The 21,169-nt window shown below is 34.4% G+C and overlaps 1 pseudogene; it reads right to left on the bottom strand.

Annotated features, from left to right (window-relative positions):
* Positions 1-15,621: 15,621 nt before the first annotated feature.
* On the bottom strand, positions 15,622-16,255 carry LOC149565239 (putative E3 ubiquitin-protein ligase BAH1-like 1 pseudogene; annotated as a pseudogene).
* Between the last annotated feature and the right edge of the window lie 4,914 nt (positions 16,256-21,169).

Genomic DNA, 21,169 nt, shown 5'->3' with positions numbered 1-21,169 from the left:
AGTGCACATGTCTTCATCTGTGTTAACTTCCTTTCCACTAGACTCTCCTTTAAATAAACACCCCCTCCCCATGTTGTGCTTGGTTTGAAAATATCAACCATTGTCTTTTTGCATGGATGTTCTGCCTCCCATGGGCATTACATGATGTGGATGTAATTCATCTTCCAATTTCTTGTCATTGGAATTTCTTCCTCTTCTCCCACTATTATGTTAAGCTACGCTCTTCCATGGATGGCTTGACATCTTCCCTTTGACATGTTTTGTAGGTAAATCTAATGACTCTTCCTTTCATGCTTTCTGTGGACTACTGCTTCTCCAACAAGGGTGAGAGCTCTAAGTTTTTTTTATGGCCTACTCCAATACAAAATGTCACTGGAGATGTCACTATAGGTGATCTACCCATTTTCTTCATGATGGATCTTTTCTTTACTATGATTTTTAGCTTTCTCAATGATAGTTCCTCACTATCATGCCAAGTTCTAGATACTCTTTACCTACCATGAACTTCTACCTTCCTTCAACACTATGGAGCTCTACCCCTTTGAGTGCTCTATCTTTGGGTATGCTCTAGTTATGGTGAGTATATGAAATAGGGAGCAAGGGTAGGAAATTAGAGTTCACTTTTTCTATTAGGAAGGGATCCTGCATTTATACCCAAAAATGACCTTTACTAACCACATTCATTATGTGTTATGTCATAGTTTACAAAATTCTACCTTTATTATAACATGCCTCATCTTCATGCTTTTGATTCATAGTCACAACAATATGCAATTTCTTTGGCATCCTTTGTAGTTTTCCTATGATCCACCAATAAGGGATACATAACACAAAATCTTCATTCAAAGAACGATGTTTCAAAATATGAGTTGTAAGAAACTCATTGGTCAATCACCACCTGGACCAGAGGAGTCATAAAAAAATTCTTACAAAAGAGGAATGACATGCACCAATGTTGAAACATTTTAATAACTAGAATCATTTAAAACAACTTTAAAATCACTTCAAACTTAGCAACTCCTAGCCACATGAAGAAATAAGTCGAACCCCAAAGTGGGTCCGGCTAAAAAAAAATTGAACTGAAACACCTAATCCTTGAAAATCACTTACTAGCTTCCTTGAGCTGGCTGAAATAAAATTCAACCACTGAATCACGATTTAAAAACTCAATTTTGAACTTATCTACAAACTATGATTTGGTGATAGGAAAGCCTATATGCTAGCTTTAAAAATTGACCCAAACAAATAACTGGGCTTTGAAAGTTGACATACCGATACTTTGTTCTGCATTCTTGCACCCTGCCAGATCTCATCTCATGAAAACTTTGGGGTCAAAAGATATTGACCATCGAAGTTGCCTAGTTGAAACTACCTATAAATAAACATGTTAGAAAACCATAAAATGTGTTTCATTCTAGCTTCACAAATTAGGCAAACAAATACTTGAAGGCTTGAAAATGGGGGAATCGGTTCATAGCCCTAAGAAGAATATAATTCTATTATTTGGGCTCATGAAAAATAACACAATGAATTTGGAAAGCGTGCAAAGTTAGGTAATCAGAAATGCAAGATAGGAAACATTAGTAGAAAAGTGTTTTTTGCAAATGGAATGGCCCTAGGAAAGTGTGTAGATAGATTCGTCATGGTTTACAAACTGGCACACTTAAAGTATTTTTGGAGTAGAATGCAATTGTATTTGATCTCATTCATTGTGAATTCCAAGTTAATGCATCTCGAATAGGGGTACTGACCAATCTACACTTTATGACACTAGTAAAAAGTTATAATTTGCATTTGGAATCATGTTTACAAACTAATCAAACGGATTCATCAAAAGCTCAAATATGAAACATAGCAAGTGTGTGAGCTCTAGAATTAAATGAAGAAGTAATTTTCTTAGCATGGTCAACTGAATCAAAATTATAATCGATCAAATAGGGCTTCCTAGATTTCTGAGAAATATGCATCATTATAATAGAGGTATGTAACCAACTTTGCGAGATTCAAAACCTAGTCAAAACATATAGAAATGACACATAAATTGAAACCTAGGTCCATTGATATGCATACTAAAAAATCTCAAACTAGTGAGTCACGAAACATTACTAGGTACAATAGATTTGAATGCAAACTAAGCCTCTTGTCACTATTTGACACTCAGGCAAAAATGCAGAAATGAACATTGCTCAAAACAAAACTTCACGGAATGACTTGGAATGAAAATCTATCATTATATGATGCATAGACATGTTGAATAAAATGTTTTAGAAAAATAAAACACCTCTTAGGTCTTAATACGATAGTTGGGTACACAAGCAAGAAAAAGCATTTATAGGGCTCAAAGTGACTCGAAAGTTTGGAAAGGTACTCAAAATAGGAATGCATTTTTGAGTCCTATTAGTATCAAAAGATGAGAAGATTGAGAGAAACATAATAGATGCAGAGGATGAAGAAGAAAACACAATGTAAGGAGATTCAAGTGCACTTTCTTATCCAGCATTGGATATGGGTATGTCTTTACAACCCCATGTTTATTCCCATGATGAACTTGATGATTTTGTACAAGCAAGTTTCTCTTTAAATGATTTAGATTTTCTTCATGAAAATAGAGTAACAAATCATACACATCAAATACCAATTGAAATTAAAACCTTGAATTAAGGTCAAATTGAAAATTAAACTAAAATTTAAAAATTCCAAATGAAATTGAAAATAAATAAAAAATTAAAATCAATAACATGGACCATGTAGACATGGAAACACTAATTAAGGAAAAAACATGTTTGCATAATAAGGAAGTACATGAGAATTTTAAACTTAATAATTGTTTACTAGATAATATTTGTGCCTTTGTTTCAAGGAGAAAAATTAGGACACATGCTAGTAGATTGTTTAGACAATTATTTTATAATAAAAAGTTTGAGTTTCCATGTCATCTAATGTTATAATTGGTTAAAAAGACTAAATAAAAAGTGATGAACAAGTTAGGAATTTATGTCAAACCCAAGAAGGATGTGTTTTCAGAACAAGTTATATCCACTATTTATAGCCTCTTTAATATAATTAAAAGTAAAAGTTATTTTAAAGATAGGAATACAACACAATGAGTACTACCAACATCTTTACTAGGAAAAAAAATCATCTACCAATTTTTATGACAATACAAATCAAATGCACGATGGTTGAATGGTCATCAAATTTTTTCTTAGGAAAGATGATGTCATGACCTACACTTTGTTGACATCAACATTTGTGTATGCATGTCAACAACTTAAATGTATGAATCCTTGATCTTCAAATGAGAGATTTCTTGAGTACCTTGAATGCTTGGGAACTTGAGAACTTGAATGCTAGAGCACATGAATGCTTGATCATGAGCCTAGGATATTGTTGGATGAGAAATAAAGAAAATTGATGGGTTTATAAAGGGCCTAAAATTAACTTTCTCCCATGAGATAGAAATTAACAACCTAAAACAATCTAGACATGGGACTTGGGAAAAGAACCCAAAATAGGGCCCAAGAAGGGACACACTATGTCCCTGCATAGTACCCACTACTAGTTCACTTTTGAATTATGCTATGATACTTGTTTAAACTAAGTTTTTCTATGTGTGTATCAATTTACTCAATTTTTTGAGGACATATCATATGACATTATATTATGGACATATTTATATCATAAGATTTTTCTTATATATTATATGCTTTTAGTGGTTGATTGTGATTGTTTTCATGATGTAGATACTTTACATGCTTTAGTTAATAAATTTAGTTATTATCATGTATGTCAATGTCTTATTGGTTACCGATCTCATACTTCCATGTGTATGGTCATATTTATGTTTTATTTTTCTAATTGATGTGTTGTATGGTTGTCAGAGGTAGTCATAGTCACCTATGAGTCAAGATCTACATGATGCACCACTCTGTCATTTTTGGTTTGATTTATATATATGTATATGTACATGCTTGTACCGTATGCAGGATTGTAGGTACCAAGCATCGACTTCCCTGAATTGACAAGTTGAGCATACCCTATTGTAATAACCCTATGGTAAGGAAAGGAAGATATTCACCAGGTCTGAATCCCAACCAAAACCTCAGTTATCTTGACATAATGGACAAGTATCTTTTGACCACCTAACCAAATTATTAAGTTACATAGAATCGGTAACCCTTTATCTTTTTTCTATGGTTTTATGTTATTTGACTTAAGTGGATTTTTTGATTTGGTTCACAATGTGTTTTTACTATTAGGATATGTTTATAACATAGCTAAATATTTTTATTTAATTAAGAGGTTTGGTTTAAATTGAAGTAGGTATTTAATCACATGTTATAGAATTTTAATTTAATTGAATAGGTTATTTGAGTTAATTATAGAGAGCATATATTTATGCCATTTAAAAATAATAATAAAATTGAAGCTCAAATTGGGAATAAAGAAAAAAATCCAAAAATGAGATATTTTGCAAAAGTAGAGTCAATTTCATAAACTGGAAATAAAAGTTTAAAATAAATGATCTATCCTCCAAATTAGATATTTTTCAGATATTTATGGGATATTTTGGGAAAAAGGTAAAAATGGATTAAGGAAGGTTATTAAATTTAAACTTTCCTTAATTAGCTTTTTAACATTTGAGTCCCTAATTAGTATATATTCTCTACAAAAGGGAAGGGGGTTCATTTTAGAGGAGTGAGGAATTTGGCGAACAAGTTAGAAAGTTTGGAAATAGAATTAGGTGAGCATAACCTAGGTAAGTTGGGAATGTTAGTGTAGTTTTTTATTTTTCCTATTTTGCTAGGTTTTTCCTACACTTTTAATAATCTCACTTAGATTAATAAAGCATGTCTTATTGGGTGAATGGTTGTGAGTTGTCACCTTCCTACATGTGAGCATCCATTAGCTATTTTGGAAAGATACTTTGCTATCTTTAGTCCGATAGATGGTTGCTCCTCATTGGTTGGTGTTGCCACCTCCTCCCTCTTCCTAGCCTATATAAGCATGCTACTTGGCCTGTATTTGCATCTCTTGTTTTTGCATACTCTTAATGCTATTTTTCTTCTAGCATTTGCATTTCTCTCTTGGAGACTAACTCTGTGTTGCTATTTTGATTTTTTATCATTTGCATTCATAGTTTAGATATTTATTCTTTGTACTAGTTTTATGGGTTATTAATCTTTTTAGATTCTAAAATGGTATCAGAGATTTTCTACATGCAAGAGTAGATTTTAGTTTCTTTATTTGAGAGATTTAGGGGGGGCTAATAAATCTTATTGTAAATTTTTGAAAAACCTAGTATGCTCTTCTTTCGCATCTTCAGATGATCTTGAAAATCAGAAAAGTTTGACAAAAATATTTTTAATCTCTAAGTGATTGCAGCATTTCTTGTTGTTCCAACGCATCTAGCAGGCTTGAGAAAGTTAGATTTGGCTTTCATTTCATTGAGATCAGAGATCATCATACAAGTTGCAAAACTAGGGTTTCAATCTCAAATCTAACAATCAACTTGCATATTTGGTGTTTTCGATCAATATTGCAGGTTCTAGCATGCTATTTATTAACTTAGGTAGCTGATTCAATCTTTACATGATGTCTTTTGGTTGCTGGGGTCATTTTTTGGTTGTTGGGGCCTTTTTTTGTTGTTAAATGCATCAGATTTACACTACAACTACATCTTTTGTACATCAACAAGAGAAATGCTTTCTAGGTTTTGTTTGCAACCCCGAAAAACCATTTGGGTATCTTTTAGATTTTTGCATACAATCTATATATTTTGATAGATTGAGGGCGAAAAGCTATAGCCATACCCCTCTCCATTGGCAGTCACAAATTTGAATGTAGTTTTCAAATGTCTCATTCTTGCTCATACAGACTCCAATTTTGACGATTCTTATTATGAACTTGGCTGTTTTTTTGTGCTCTATCCACTAGTGGAGTTATTTTTTTATTTTCATGCATAATTTTTTCAGAAATTGGAGATTCTTGGCCATAACTATGCATAGTTCTCATTTTGGAAACTTCAGAGGATCATAACTTTCTCATACGACCTCGTATCGAGGTGATTCTTTTTTTGAAAGTGCATAATTTTTTGAGTAGATCATAGTGGTTCTATTTATTTCCTTGATTATTGTGCCTATGTTTCACTTTCAACATATGCTCCTCATGAGGGTTTGTCATGCATTGAAATCAAGACCACTAAGTATTTCTTTCTAGTGGTAGTTGTAAATGCACTAAAATAAAGTGCCAAATCATATTTATTTTGGGGGGGGGGTGGGGATTGTCATGGTTGGTTTCTCTTCTTTTTAGCATTTCTTCATCATGGATCAAACAAATATGCCCATCCTAACTCCATAAAATTACTTTGAGTGAAAATCACACATGACAATTCACTTAAGGAAAGCTAGATTAAGTAGGATAACTATGGGACTTGAAACTGAACCTGATAAAGATGAAGATAAGCCTAAGTGGTTTAACAAATGTGATGAGGCATATGGAACATTGTGTTTTTCTATTTCTCTTGACTTGCTATTTCACATTAAGTCTTTGGATACACCAAATGAAATATGGACAAAGCTAGAAACACTATTTGGCACACAAGATTCAATGAGGGGTCATATGTTGGAAAATGAACTAATTAGTTTAAGTCCAGGAAATTTCAACACAATCCAAGATTTCTTCACCAAATTGAAATCACTAAGACTGCAGTTAAAACAATGTGGAATTGAAAAGAAAGATGAACAATTGATTCTTAGTATTCTCTCTAAGCTAAGTTCAGAATATTCTGTGTTTGTCTCTACCTTCTATGCTACTAAGGGTGCACTTGGTACTCAATTCACCATGCCATCTCTAGATGATTTTGCTGTTAATCTCACTCAAGAACAAGACAAGCTAATCCAGATGGACACTCTTAAGTCCTCTAAGTCACATGCCTTAGCTGCCAACCAAGGCACAAAATAACAAAAAGGACAAAGTAGTAACAACAATAGTAAGGATGAGAAACAAAATAATAGTGAGGAAAAGAAGGATCAGATACCAATTGCTTCAAAAGCAACTATTGATACCTCATCCTCTAAGGGCGATAAGCCTAAGAAAGAAAAGGTTAAATGTGCCTATTGTAAAAGACCTGGTCATGATGAACATAAATGTTTGAAGAAACAAATTGATCACTTGACATACATTCTTGAGAAGAATAATATTAGTGTTCCTGAGTCTATCAAACAAATTTCTAATGAAGAGTGTAACAAGGAAAAAGAAACCAACAAGGGGAAAGGAAAGGGCAAGGCTCTTGTTGCAGTTTCTTCCTCACCATCCACTTGTGTTCTTGATTCAGGTGCTTTGCACCATATGGCTTCATCTAAGGAAGAATTTTCATCCTTGGAGTCATGTACTATGCCTTCTATTTTGATGGGTGATGACACTCCTATTGAGGTGTGTGGGAGAGGGTCTATTGATGTGGGGGATGGCACATTCCATCATGTTCTTTGTGTACCCTCATTATCAACTAATCTCCTATCAATATTCTAGATCACTCACACAAGTTCAGGCAAGCAAGTTGAGTTCACTCCTGATTTAGTGGAGATACGTGAGTTGCATAGTTATTCTATAGTTGTATTTGAAAGAGCAGATCATCAGTCACGACTCTGTCTATTTTCTCACTTCTTTCCTGATCCTCCTTCATCTATTTTTCTCACTCACTCTTATGATGTGAGTAAATTATGGCATGAGCGGTTTGGCCATCTTAACTTTTTCTATTTGCATCAGCTCAACCAATAGAGCATGGTCACAAGGTTGCTTTCAGTTCAATTATCAAGAGGTGTTTTCCAAGGTTGCATTCTTGGTAAGCATCCTAAGGAAAAGTTTTACAAAATCAATGGAGAGCTTCATAGATACTAGAGTTAGTTCACAGTGATTTGGTTGGTCCATTTCAACATCCTTCTTTTAGCAGGGCCTGATATGTCCTGACATTCATTGATGACCTTTCTTGATATACATGGGTGTACTTTCTCAAACAAAAGTCAAAGGTATTTGATCATTTTCAAGACTTCAAAATTTTTTGTAGAAAAGCAATTTGGGAAAGCCATCAAAGTTTTTCACACAGACAATGGTGGTGAGTATGTCAACCATTGGTTGGAAAGATTTTGCACTTCAGAGGGGATTGATTTACAGCATTTAGTTCCATACAATCCTCAACAAAATGGTGTTGCAAAATGGAAGAATAGATCCTTGAAGGAAATGGAAAACTGTATGATTCACTCTAAATCTCTTGCACCACAGTATTGGGCAGAAGCCATTAACTGTGCTTGTTATATCCAGAACCGTGTTCCTCACTGAGCCTTGAAGTTAGTTACTCCTTTTGAAGCTTGGAGTGATCAGAAACCATCAATTAAGCACTTTTGATTTTTTGGCTCCCCTGCATGGGCCCACATTCCTACAAAGAAACGTAAGGCCTTGGATCCACAAAGTAGACCTTGCATATTTGTAGGTTATCCTAATGTTGTGAAGGGTTATCGGTTGCTCCACCCTACTACACATGAGTTATTCATTGAGAGGAGTGTTCAGTTTGAGGAGGGATCTTCAAGCTCACTTTCTATCACTTCTCCAACTCCTTCTACCTTGACATTAGATTCACTTGGAATACATGACAGATCTTTTGATGAGTCAGATTCACCTAAATAGTCTTCTACCTCTACTTCTGATGCAAAAAGTGATTCAGAGAACTCACCTCCTTCCTCTCCTAGTCATCATTCAAAGGTTGATGACTACCCTCTAGATTCTCCATCTTCTTGTCCACTTTGGGCTAGACAGACCTTGCAGTCTATAGGTGATATGGTTGGGGATCCATCAGACACCAAGCAAACTCGTTCACAATTTTAGGATGCTCCACATGTCTTCATTGCTACTGCCTCATATCCACAATCCTTTCATGAGGCTTCTGGTATTCCTGAGTGGGATATAGCTATGCAGGAAGAGTATAGTTTCTTGATGAGGAACCACACTTGGGATCTTGTCCCTCTTCCTAAAGGAAGAAAACTTGTTCGATGTAAGTGGATCTATTGGACAAAATTTGCATCAGATGGGTCAGCTGACAAACACAAGGCTCACTTGGTCACCAAAGGATTCTCCCAGGTTCTTAGGATTGACTACTCTAAGACTTTTGCACTAGTTTCCTAAATGAATTCCATTTGAATTGTTCTCGCCATTGCTGCAGCTAATCATTGGGAAGTGCATCAGATGGATGTGAAGAGTGTTTTTCTTCATGGTGACCTTCATGAGGAGATCTACATGGAGCAGCCACAGGGATTCCTTTAGGATTCTTCACTTGTGTGTCATCTTCAAAAGTCTCTCTATGGCCTCAAATAGGCTCCTTAGGCTTGGTATGTCGAGATGGACGCCTTCCTTCTATCAGTTGGGTTCACTCAGTGTCATTCTGATCCTAATGTATACATTTTGCAACAGGGTGATTCACTTCTATTTTTGGTTTTGTATGTTGATGACTTGCCAATCATAGGAATTTCTTCACCCACCATTAAGGCTATCAAAGTGGCCCTTCAAGACAGTGTTTTGATGACTGACTTGGGCTTCTTGCAATACTTTCTGAGGATTGAGATCCTTCAGTCTCCTTTTGGGATCACCATCACATAGTCCAAGTATGCTCTAGATTTACTCTTGAGGTTTCATATGGCTAACTGTAAGCCTGCTCCAACTCCCTTCCTTTCTAGAGTCAAATTTGAGGCTCAATGTTCTTCTCCACTTGTTGATGGCACTTTGTATCGCCAACTTGTTGAGAGTCTCATTTATCTGATTCATATGAGACCTGACATATCCTATGTTGTAGGCATGGTCTCTCAATTCATACAGGAGCCCCATGAGCTGCACTGGAAAGCAACCACATAGATCCTTCACTACATTCAGGGTTCTCATAGTTGTGGGATTCACTACATAGCAAGTATTGAGCTTAATTTGGTGGGCTACATAGATTCAGATTGGGCAGGTGATTCTAAGGATCGCAAGTCTACTTCAAGGTATAGCTTCTCACTTGGGTCAGGTCTTGTTTGTTGGTTGAGAAAAAAGTAGTCTGCTATTGCTCTATCTTCTACTGAGGCTAAGTATCGAGGGGCTATAAATGCTACCACTAAGGCCATTTGGCTTCAACATCTTCTCACTGAGTTTGGTATCCAGATTAGATGACCATTAGTCATATTTTTGTGGCAACCAGAGTGCAATTCAGATCTAATAAAATCTAGTTCATCATCAATGGACCAAACACATGGAGGTCCACATGCACTACATCCAGGAGCTCATCCATGGTCATGTCTTTGACCTTCACTATTGTCTAACTTCTGAGCAAGTTGCTGATATCTTCACCAAATCCTTCACAAAGAGCAAGTTCCTTAATTTGCAAGCTTTGTTGGGGGTGCGGGATGCTTCATCTTTTGGGGGGGGCCTCCTCCTCTCACTCAGAGTCCTAACTTTTTTTTTGGGGTTCTCTTTTCTCTCTCTTTTGGGAAATCTTATGTACATGGGTACCTCATCAGGCTTGACTTGTCGAGACCCATTTCTACATCCACCTAAGCTTTGCTTATGGGGGGGTGTTAGTGTAGTTTTTTATTTTTCCTATTTTGGTAGGTTTTTCTTAGGCTTTTAATAATCTTGCTTAGGTTAGCATGTCTTATTAGGTGAATGGTTTTGAGGTGTCACCTTCCTACATGTGAGCATCCATTAGCTATCTTGGGAAGATACTTTTCTATCTTTAGTTCGATAGATGGTTGTTCCTCATTGGTTGGTGTTGCCACCTCCTCCCTCTTCCTAGCCTATATAAGCATGTTACCTAGCTTGTATTTGCATCTCTTATTTTTGCATCCTCTTAATGTTATTTTGCTTCGAGCATTTGCATTTCTCTCTTGGAGACTAACTCTGTGTTGTTGTTTTGATTTTTTATCATTTGCATTCATAGTTTAGATACTTATTCTTTGCACTAGTTTTCTGGGTTATTAATATTTTCAGATTCTAACAGGGAAATGGATTTCTGGAGATAGGATTAAAGAATAGGTAGAAACTTCAAGAGGGAAGAGCTCTAGATTTATGCTTGGTCTTCTATTATTTAGTCCTTTCAACTAGTCTTTAAAAGGTAGGATCTTTATTGCGGTTATGCATTTTTACAAACTCTTGTTTAAAAAAGCTTGTTTTCTTCATGTTAGGTTAATTTTATGGGTTAGATCTAAATTATAGACATCTTAGTTTTGTTTGTGAAAGGTTGAAGGGGAAAAAAAAAATTGAATATTGTTTTGTTTGTAAACCTAAAAAATTATTGGGTTTGAGATTTTTTAGGAAAAAAAAACCCATTAACCATATTTAAATAATTATTTAGATATGTTGACAAACTATATGTTCAATTGAACAAAAACCTTATATTTAGTATTAGTCTAAACTCATAAAATACACACACATATAAATGTGTGTGTGTGTGTGTGTGTGTGTGTGTGTGTGTGTGTGTGTGTGCGTGCGTGTGAGCAAGTGCATGCGCACATGTATATATACATATATATGTATATGTGTATGTTCTTAATTTATTAAAAATTTCATTTATATCAAAAAATAAAATAAAATAAAATAATATGTCTTTTAAGAAAATTAATCTATTGTTTATTTTGTAAAAACCAAAAAAATACATTAAACTCTATTAGAAAAATGTTTTTCTTTTTGTTGTAAAAAAATGTACTTAAATTTTTAACTCTATTAGAAAAATATTTTTCTTTTTATTGTAAAAAATGGACTTAAATTTTTTTTAGTAAATGTGAAAGGGGAATTGTACCCCTACCCCCACATGAGCAGCTGCCAAGGGCAAGTTGCATCTCTACCAAAGGTAGGTTGGGCTCTACCTAAGGTAATGACACAAGTCTTGTATAGGCATATTGTCGTCCTCATTGGGTGACATGTTTTTTTTTTAATGGTATGTTGTTCTTTCTATTAATTATATTATATAAAATTATTTTATAATATATTAAATATTAAATAAATTTATTAATGTTAAACTATATTATTGTATATAATACAATATTATTATATGTTGTATTATATATTGCGTTACTATATGATATATAATAGTATATTATATAGTAAATATATAAATGTTTTATTTTAAGGATAATTTAAAATTATATGTTTTGAAAGAAATTAATTATTGCTTTTAAAAGAATATATAATTAATATTTATTAAAGGGTAAATAAAATTGTTAATATTTTATTAATTATTTATAAATATGTACTTGTTGAATTCATATTGAAATTATATAATTAGATAACTAAATCAATCTGTGATTGTTTAACTATTATTTTTTATTACTTCCTGCTACTTGGGAGTTTAGAAAACCAAATAGGAAATTAAACCAAAGGCTCAGGGGTGTCTTTTTCATTGATGTTATGTTTCCTCTGTATGCCCTATTATGTCTTTATAACTTCAATCTTTTAACCCAACTAGTTATGTTTAAATCCTTATTAAGTGAGCTCTTGGAAGTAAGTTGTATTGTTTATTTGGAAACTTAGAATTGATTAAAGAGTTGAATAATGTGGAAAGAAATATTATTATTAAACTATTGAGAGTTTGATTGGATCTATGAAAGCATGAACCTAACATGGGGTAGGTAATCTAGGTGTATAAAGGGGAGTGGCTTATAATGATGGTTAGTCCACTAAGTGGATGCCATGAGATCTCATTGCAAGTTACTTAATAGAACTGATAAAAAATACTAAATGGGGTTTAAATGAATGAAAAATATAAATTCCTTGCCCTTACCTCGAGTGCTTGTAAAGACTAGGATGGGAGTGGAAGAAGATTCTTATTTTCCCAGAGAGACATTTAGGAAACATAGTTAATGACCTTCTCTATGTGAGAGGCTACTAATATTGCATAATTTCACTAGAGGCAGGAGTCCAGAGAGACTATTGGGTTACCTTAGGGTTAACTCATGCGATGAAACTTCCCTATATACACCATAGATTTCCTACTTTTCTTTTGCTACTGGTAAACAAGAGTTATCATCTTTACTGAGTTGTAGAACCATTATGTAGAAATATTTCAAGATTACCATAATTATAACTTGAATTTATTTGGTAGATTGATTCTAAGAAGGAATTGATGTTATAATATCCTTAGCATGGTGGGATTGCACTACTTAGTTTCATCAAGTTGGGTGGTAGTGGATTTCTTACCATTTGAATTTTGACAATTTTGTACTAGTGATAGTGTTAGAAGATGACTTGATCTATCTTCTTTTCTATCCTCATCATTCTTGGAGACACATTTCTTTCTCATAGTGTATTTAAATTCATGTCTACATTATACAGATGAAGTACCTTGGATTATATGTTTTAAGTGTACTTGGTTTATTCTGGCATACCCTACGACTTGTGGAGTGGATGCAATGAATTTAGATTAATATATGGAAGCAATTAAAGAATGTATTTATATTATAATAATGGTTCATTTAATAATATGATTTATTTGTAAACTTTAATGACAATGTAACAATGGTCTTGTAATTAACTTAGATACTTAATGAATCAAACTTAATGCATTTTATTCCTTTCTTAGGGACCTTACATAAATGTAACCTATGTTGATAACATAGCTTTATGGATGTAATCTATTATCATTTTGTTGTATAAACTTTTTTTAAAAAAATTATTCAACTGAGTGACTTAATAATGTTGATTTCTCTAACTCATAGGAAGGAGCATTACATCTAGTCTTAGAGCCAGGTTTGGAAACTTTGGGAACTTTGGGAACATAGTATGTCTTTAATTAATATAGTAAACATGAAACAAACTTCAACAACAAGGTTATAAAATTAAACTTGAAATTTTAACTTTGTAATTCAAACTTGAGTTCTTCAACTATGCTTTACAACTCACTGCTTGTGATTGATTTTAAAATTATGTTCACTTGCTTGGATGTTGTAGGTATTGAGACTAAAAATTGCATGATTCATTTTTAGTCACATTTCAAAAATTTGAGAAATTAAGCCCCATAAGTGCATTTGTACCTGGCTGTACCTATGAGGCCCCTAAGGTGTTTAATGTTTCTATCACCTTCCATTCAGTGCGTCTACCTATTCCATGAAGTTAAATCATCATTTCGAGTCATTTGCAAAAGTACTGTTTTGAGAAATTGTCAAATCTGCATTTTCACTTAGGTGTCAAACAACGACAAGAGGCTATGTTTGTCGTCGAATATCTTGCACCTAGAAATGTTTTGTGACTTTTTGCTTTGGGAGTGTCTAGTGTCCATATCTGAAAGCCTATGTTTCATATTTCGAGTCGTTTCGAGTCTGTTTTCCTAGGTTTTGAATCCCTAAAAGTTTGTCATTTACTATTTTCATACTTTTGCAATTAGTTCATAATTCTAGGAAGCCCTGTTTGACGTGTTATAACTTTTGGCTAGTTGACCTGAATGCTAAAATACCTTTTGCATTACATTGTAGATGTCAGAGACTTGTTATATTTCAAGTTTCAGCTTATGACGAATCCATTTAATTAGTTTTCAAATGTGATTCCAAACGCAATTTCTAAAGTTTTACTGGTGTCAGCATTTGCAGATTTGTTAGAACCCATGTTCATGATGTTATAAATCCTAATCCATGATTGGTGAGATCTAATGGTTTGTTCCCCTATGTTGTCCTCTAAAAATACTACAAGTGTGCCAGTTTTCAAATCTTGACAAATCTATTTGCACACTTTTCCAGGGTCATTCCATTTGTAAAAATCATTATCTTGTCATTGTTTCCTGTCCTGCAAATCCAGGTAGCCAACTTCAAATGCTCGCCATTTGCACCCAGTTATTCATCATGAGCCCAAATCGCATATTCGTACTCAACTAATGACAGAGATTTAATGCCCCAATTTTTGTCTTTCCAAGTGTTTGTTTGTCCAATTTTCCAGGCCAATTCCAAACCCAGTTTGTTTATTTTTGACGTGTTTTGCTTGCAGGTAAATCTGAGAAGGCAACTTCAACAGTCAATATCTTTTGACTGGGAATTTGTCATGAGAAAAGATTTGACAGGCTAAAGGTATGCAAAACAGAGAATTAGTGGGTCAGATTTTAGAGCTTGGTCAGTTTTTGAGGCCAGTCAACAGACCTCTTGGCATGAAAATGATAGTTTGTAGAAAATGATAAAATAAGATTTTAATGATCAATTAATGCTTGAAATCAATTCCAGTGAATATTAAAAGGTTAATAGGTCAGTTTGAGAATTCAAGTGTTTGAAAATGAAAAAAAAATTAGTCGGACCCACTTTGGGGCCCGACTAAGTTCACCTGATTACATAGATATTGACCTAGAATCAGGGGGCCCTTGTTTAAAAATTTTTTATAATATTTGATAGTGATTGGATCCCACTAAATGATTTGCGGGTTTTACAAAGAACACACATTGATACAAAAGTTGAGTTCCTTAAAGCTTTCTTATTTTATTCCCCTTACACAGTGGGGGGAGAGATCTCTAATTGCTGCCAAACTAGACATTGAATATGACAACAATTTGGAGAACTTTAATGCCACTATTTGCCAACAGATGCGTAGATGGGGTGTGGCACACTTGTTTGAAAACTATGACAAGTTTCACAGCTCGAGTTGTCCTTTGTTAGGGTCACAATGCCTATATACTGATGCAAATCTACAGATGTTGGTTGATGGAATGTCAGGTAGTGTGCATCTAATCATAGGATCAGTTCTAGTAAAATTGCAAGAGCATTTAGGAAAATTTTCACGAACATAGCTATGCTTCGAGTCTCTTGAGTTGATCTGGAATGCATACAACTCAACTAACCATAAAGACTTCAAAAGCTCTATGTGTTTGGCTTGCAATTTTGTCTTGAAGTTTCGGCCACTAACAGATTTATATATTTGATCATACTTCTTCAAAATTTTGTGAACATCGAGAGCATTCATGGCCACATAACTGACAAGATTCCTCCTCTCGTGAATCATTGCCAGGTGATCATCAGTGAAACGGTGTTTTATATGCCATAAAATATCTCTGAAAACTCGAAGCAAGGTGTAGATGTAGCAAATGTTTGGAATGGGAACTGAAACATCCAACTATCACTGATATTTCTTTTGAGAGCTCATAAAAGAAGATTTTGTCACATATTGGGCAGGTTTTTGAAGGGCACAACATTCTTGAGAAATCACAAGGTCTAGAAATGACAGTATTTAAGGAAGAATCCACGCTAGTACAGAGGAGCCACGACATGCGGATTGGAAACCACTCAATCTAAAAGGAGGGGGTGTTTGGAGAAGAATGACCATGTAGCATAAGTAGCATTCATGCAAAGAGAATTTGAAATAGTTAATGCATGAAAGCCCAGCATCAAGGAGGATCACGACACTCAAAAGGGAACTCATGCAATAAAAAGGAGATCATGCAAATTGGAAGGAGCATTTAACAGAGAAGCCCACACCTTTGCAAAAGGAGAATCTATGCTTCCAAGAAAAAAGGAATTGACCAATATTTGCAAGGAAGAAACCCGTAGTTTAAGAGCAAGCTGCACCATGCAAGTAGCCACTGTTAAGATAGAATTCCACGCAACAAGGAAGTAGCAGAATAAAGCCACAGTCCTCTTCAAAGGGAGGGCACTAGTAGCTGAAGGAAAGACGCCATCAGGGAAGCCATGGCATATAAAAAGTAGGGAGTCATGCCATAGATTAAAGGCGTCCACGCAAAACAAGGGAGGCACTTTATATGAGATGCAATCTAAAGTCAATATCCCACATTGCCTATGTGGTGGACATTTTTGTCATTTAAATACTAATGCACCTCATATTCATTGTGTCTCAAAGAAAAAGCTTTTTTGAAAGACAAGGGTGCAAGTTAGAAGGTGGACCCACGTACATGAGGGGGACAATTAGTAGCTAGCTTAGAAAGAACTTTTAGACCAAAGTACAAGTGTGATGACATGGCGAGTCAAAATCCAGATTTGAGGAGATGTTGCAAAGTGTCAAGATTGTTCGATGCCCGCATTCCCGAATTATCAAGTTGTAAGGAGGTTAAATAAAGTGGGAATGCAGGATTGCACCATGTAGCAATGGGTTCTACATGCATGATGTGATGGCATTATAGAGCAAGTTGAGGCAAGAGTCACCAGATTGTGACACATGTCACGATCTGACGAGTGATGCTTTCTCGCAAAACTAAGATGCATGTTAGTTAAAAAATGTAGGAAAGCGAGATTGCACCATGTGGCAAGTGATCCTAGAGTAGATAGTGATGTGGCGGATGGTGCAAGTCCAGACCAATCACGAAGTGCCACATGGCACTGGTCAAATCAATTTGACCCCAAATTCTGAGGGGTGAAGAGAAATTTGAAAATAATAAAAAATTCTTTTATTATTATTATTCATATTTAGACTAAATGTGCATGATTTGTTTTAAAATCAACAGGGCATTTTTTCTAAACTATAAGCATTAGAATTTTTTAAATTTTTGCAAAATAAAGGATGTGCAGACCTGTGTGTCTTTTATAGCAGACATGCATCTTTCAAAATGAGATACAAGGGGTTTCCTGAAGGCCAGATATGCCTTATCATATACCATCGAAATTGTGGAAGTCTGAATTTTTTGATTCTGAGGTTAGTTTTTGCACAGGAAGTAGTTGGTTCAAGCTATAGGGGGATTTGTCTTAGGTACCTAAATTGCAACAATATTTAGGTATGGAAGTTCAAATTTGATTCCTACCATGGTGATGACATGAATATGGTTAAAAAATAGTTGAAATGCAGTATTGGTCAAATTTTGATAGTATTCACTCAGTAAAATCTCAAATTTTACTGGCATTTCATGAGGCAAATCAAATATTTTAGTGAATCAAAAGGCTTTCATCATTTAGACAGAGATATTTTCCAATCAGTTGTAGATAATGATGAAACAAAAAATTAGATCAGATGGGTTGAAAGAGGAAAGAGGTTACTCAGTTGCACAGGATTGAATTTCAAGTGGACACCTGTCACTCTGAAATTAGATTCAGGAATTCATCTAGTCTATATCATTCTTTCTTTCTGTCATTGTAGGGGTTCCAATTTTTTGTAACTGAGAAACCAGTAGGTTCCAATCTTGAGTTCTCTTAGATCTGTGATACCATTCTTCAACAAATTTCTCATGTAATGAATAGCAAGAAATAAGAATACAGATAGTTCTGATTTGTTAGGTAGCTTTGCATTTAAATTTTATGCATCTTCTTGTAATTTGTTTCAAGGAAATGAATGATAAGGCAGTAGCAAGTCAATCTTCATTCTGATATCTTGTCTCCCATTCATGTTGTTTGTGATCTTTTGTATTTTGTAAACAAAGAATATGAAACTCAATTGCAACCTATTGGTTGTATTTATTGATTTATTTTTCTTATGACTCAAAGAGTTATGTAAATGCTTGATTCATCATCATAGGATTGCAGATTTCATGAAGGGATAAGTCGAGCATGAGGTTTAGAAGGATGCAGATGTCTAATTCACAAAGTGGATAGATAGATTAGGAAGTCCTGATGTATGGCATATGTCAGTGACTTTCAGGGATATGTGTTAGGGTTTTGTGTGAATTGCCCAATAGATAAGGCACTGATCATTTTGAAGGATCATAAGGTTGTGTTATTCATATCATGTTTTACTGAGATCAACATCAATAATCGAATGCTTTTCCCTTTTCATGTTGAAGAGCTATAATAGAATGCCCTCACTCAGCTTATGAGGTTCCTAGATCTGCATTTAGCTATGTAGATTAATGTTATTTCATGAGTTATCAGGAGAAATAAGGGTTTTATCTTCTTCATATTAGATTCAGTGTATGCTTTGATAACTGGTACCATATAAAGAATCTATAGGTCCACCCACCTAGGTTTTGTAGAGCCTGAAGAAGAAGAAGGGTCAAGCCTTATAGTTGGCCTGTTGTCAGAAATGGCATGTTGAAAATGGGAGTTAGCTACCCCTAGATGTGTTTTGTTCTCATCAAGGTAATTGGAAACTGGTAACATTTTCAAACACCAACAAAATGGCGACTCTGCTGGGGAGATAAGATGGCAATCCATTTTGTTGAAAGAACAAGAGTCTCTGCTGTGAAATAGATTGGATATAGCATATCAATAGCAAGATGTGTTCCTTTTCCTTGCTGAAGTTTCATGTTCCCCAGCTAAGATTTATTCATTATCAACAATATGTTGTAAAATTGGATGAAAATTGTGTGCTATGACTATTATAGGTCTATCTTCAATCAGTTCAGTTTACAAATACTATTGAGAAAGTCCAGAGTCAAGAATTCTTTTATTTTCAAGATAATAATGATCTGCAAGTTTCTCCTACATTGAAGGTCTGGTTCAAATTTGTCAAACAACAAAATATGTTTTATTTCTCACAAAGTGTGAGTGGCGACTCTCAAATCTCTGTACCAGTTGTTCCTATTTTATTTCATTGCAAAATTTTGAAGGACTTTCAGCTGTATGGGCAGATCTGAGACTGTTGATAGATCTTGGAAAGGAAGTTTTAAATTCTTGATGAGTTTTATAGTGTTGTTTGCAATCTGCTGTTATAAAGAAATTGAAATGTAAAAAGTGAATCACAGTAGTGATCTCTTTATCCTCTTGAAAGGAGGTGGCGACTCTACAAATTTTGATCAGTAGTGTAAAGGATTTTTAATCTTGCACCTATGCCAAATTAGCAGATCGAATTTCAGCATCAACACTTGAGGTATTTTGATTTTCATATTTCTTTTCATGGAAATCAAGTGTTTACAGAAGTTGCCTCTATTAAGTGATTTTCAGCACTAGAAAGAAGAGGTAGAAATTTCATTCTATAATGGAATTAGATCTCAAATTTGAGATTAGTTTGCCAAATTCTGAGAGTTTGAAAATTGTGAATAATAACATTTCTATGTTGAATACAATGGTCTACAAAAGGATTGTAAATCTTATAAGAATTGAGGTAGGAAATACTCAAGGTTTAAGTGCCAAAAAATGTTATTTAAGGTTTAAGTCAGTAATCAGTAAGATGCCTTTTCATTGTAGACCTAAGGAATCTTCCCTACCAAATGTTTTCCTTGGTGTTCTAGTCCCTGATTCAGTCAATTGGCCAGCACCTATAAGATTACAAAGGTTTTTACAAATTGAAAGATTCATTGAGGAGATGGAAGATGGTGATTATAGATTTCATGATATGTCTCTTGATGATAATGAGTGTGCTGAAAGTCAAGGTAGTAATGAATACAATGAGTCTGTAGAGAAAGATAATTTGTCTTTCGAATGTGAAGAGGTGGATTCAAATGTTAATGAGTCAGGTAATAGCAATCAGCACAAAAAAGATGGATATGAAAGTGAAAATAAATTTGGTTACAATGGATATGAAGTTAAAGAAATTTGTAACAGCAGTAAGGGTAGTGATTGCCATAATAGGAATGAATGTTGTGATAATATTGATTTTCCATATTGTTACACTAATGATTTTTCTGTTGAAAGTTCTTCATGTTATCCGGATGATAATCATAGCTGGAAGAAGATTTGTGAGGTAGTCTTCTTGAGCTCTAATGAAATCTCAGATTTGTTGGCTCGTGATTTTGAAAAGCACGTAAGTTTTTCTAAGGATCTTCATATTTTCCATCATGATATTTCTTCATTCAGTCAGATCAATTCCCCAAAGTTTGATGTAGAAAGAGATGTAGAATCCAAACAATCCTTATCAAATTTTTGAGGTGTAGATGACAGTACCTCAAATGTCTTTGCACATGATGATTTGTTGGATGTGGACCATGTTAGTGAAAGGAAGTTTAATGCTGTTTTAGATTCTTTTTATGTTGATCTTGCTGAACATTGTTTTGATGTTACATATGGTGAAGTGGAAAACAGTGAGTGTTGTCAATCCGATTATAGATTTTCTTTATATGTTGATAGGTCTTGTAAAGATGAGTTCAAGGTTTATTCCAACATTCAGTCTAATGAACAAAATGATAATAATCAACATAGTTTGGATCAACACTTTCAGAATGAATTTTCATGTATGGTGACTAATCAATGTTTTGAGTGTGAAGAGGTTTCAGTGAAGGATGAATCTGATTTAGTGAATGATACATCTGATTTAGTGAATGATACGACTGCAAGTAGGCAAAATCAGATTCCAAACACTCTTTGCA

Source organism: Cupressus sempervirens, chromosome 3 (genome assembly GCF_028749045.1).
Source record: "Cupressus sempervirens isolate cs-2001-9-10 chromosome 3, ASM2874904v1, whole genome shotgun sequence".
NCBI classification, from domain to species: Eukaryota; Viridiplantae; Streptophyta; class Pinopsida; order Cupressales; family Cupressaceae; genus Cupressus; species Cupressus sempervirens.
Note: the sequence above shows the minus strand (reverse complement) of the source record. Positions and strands in the feature narration are given on the sequence as shown.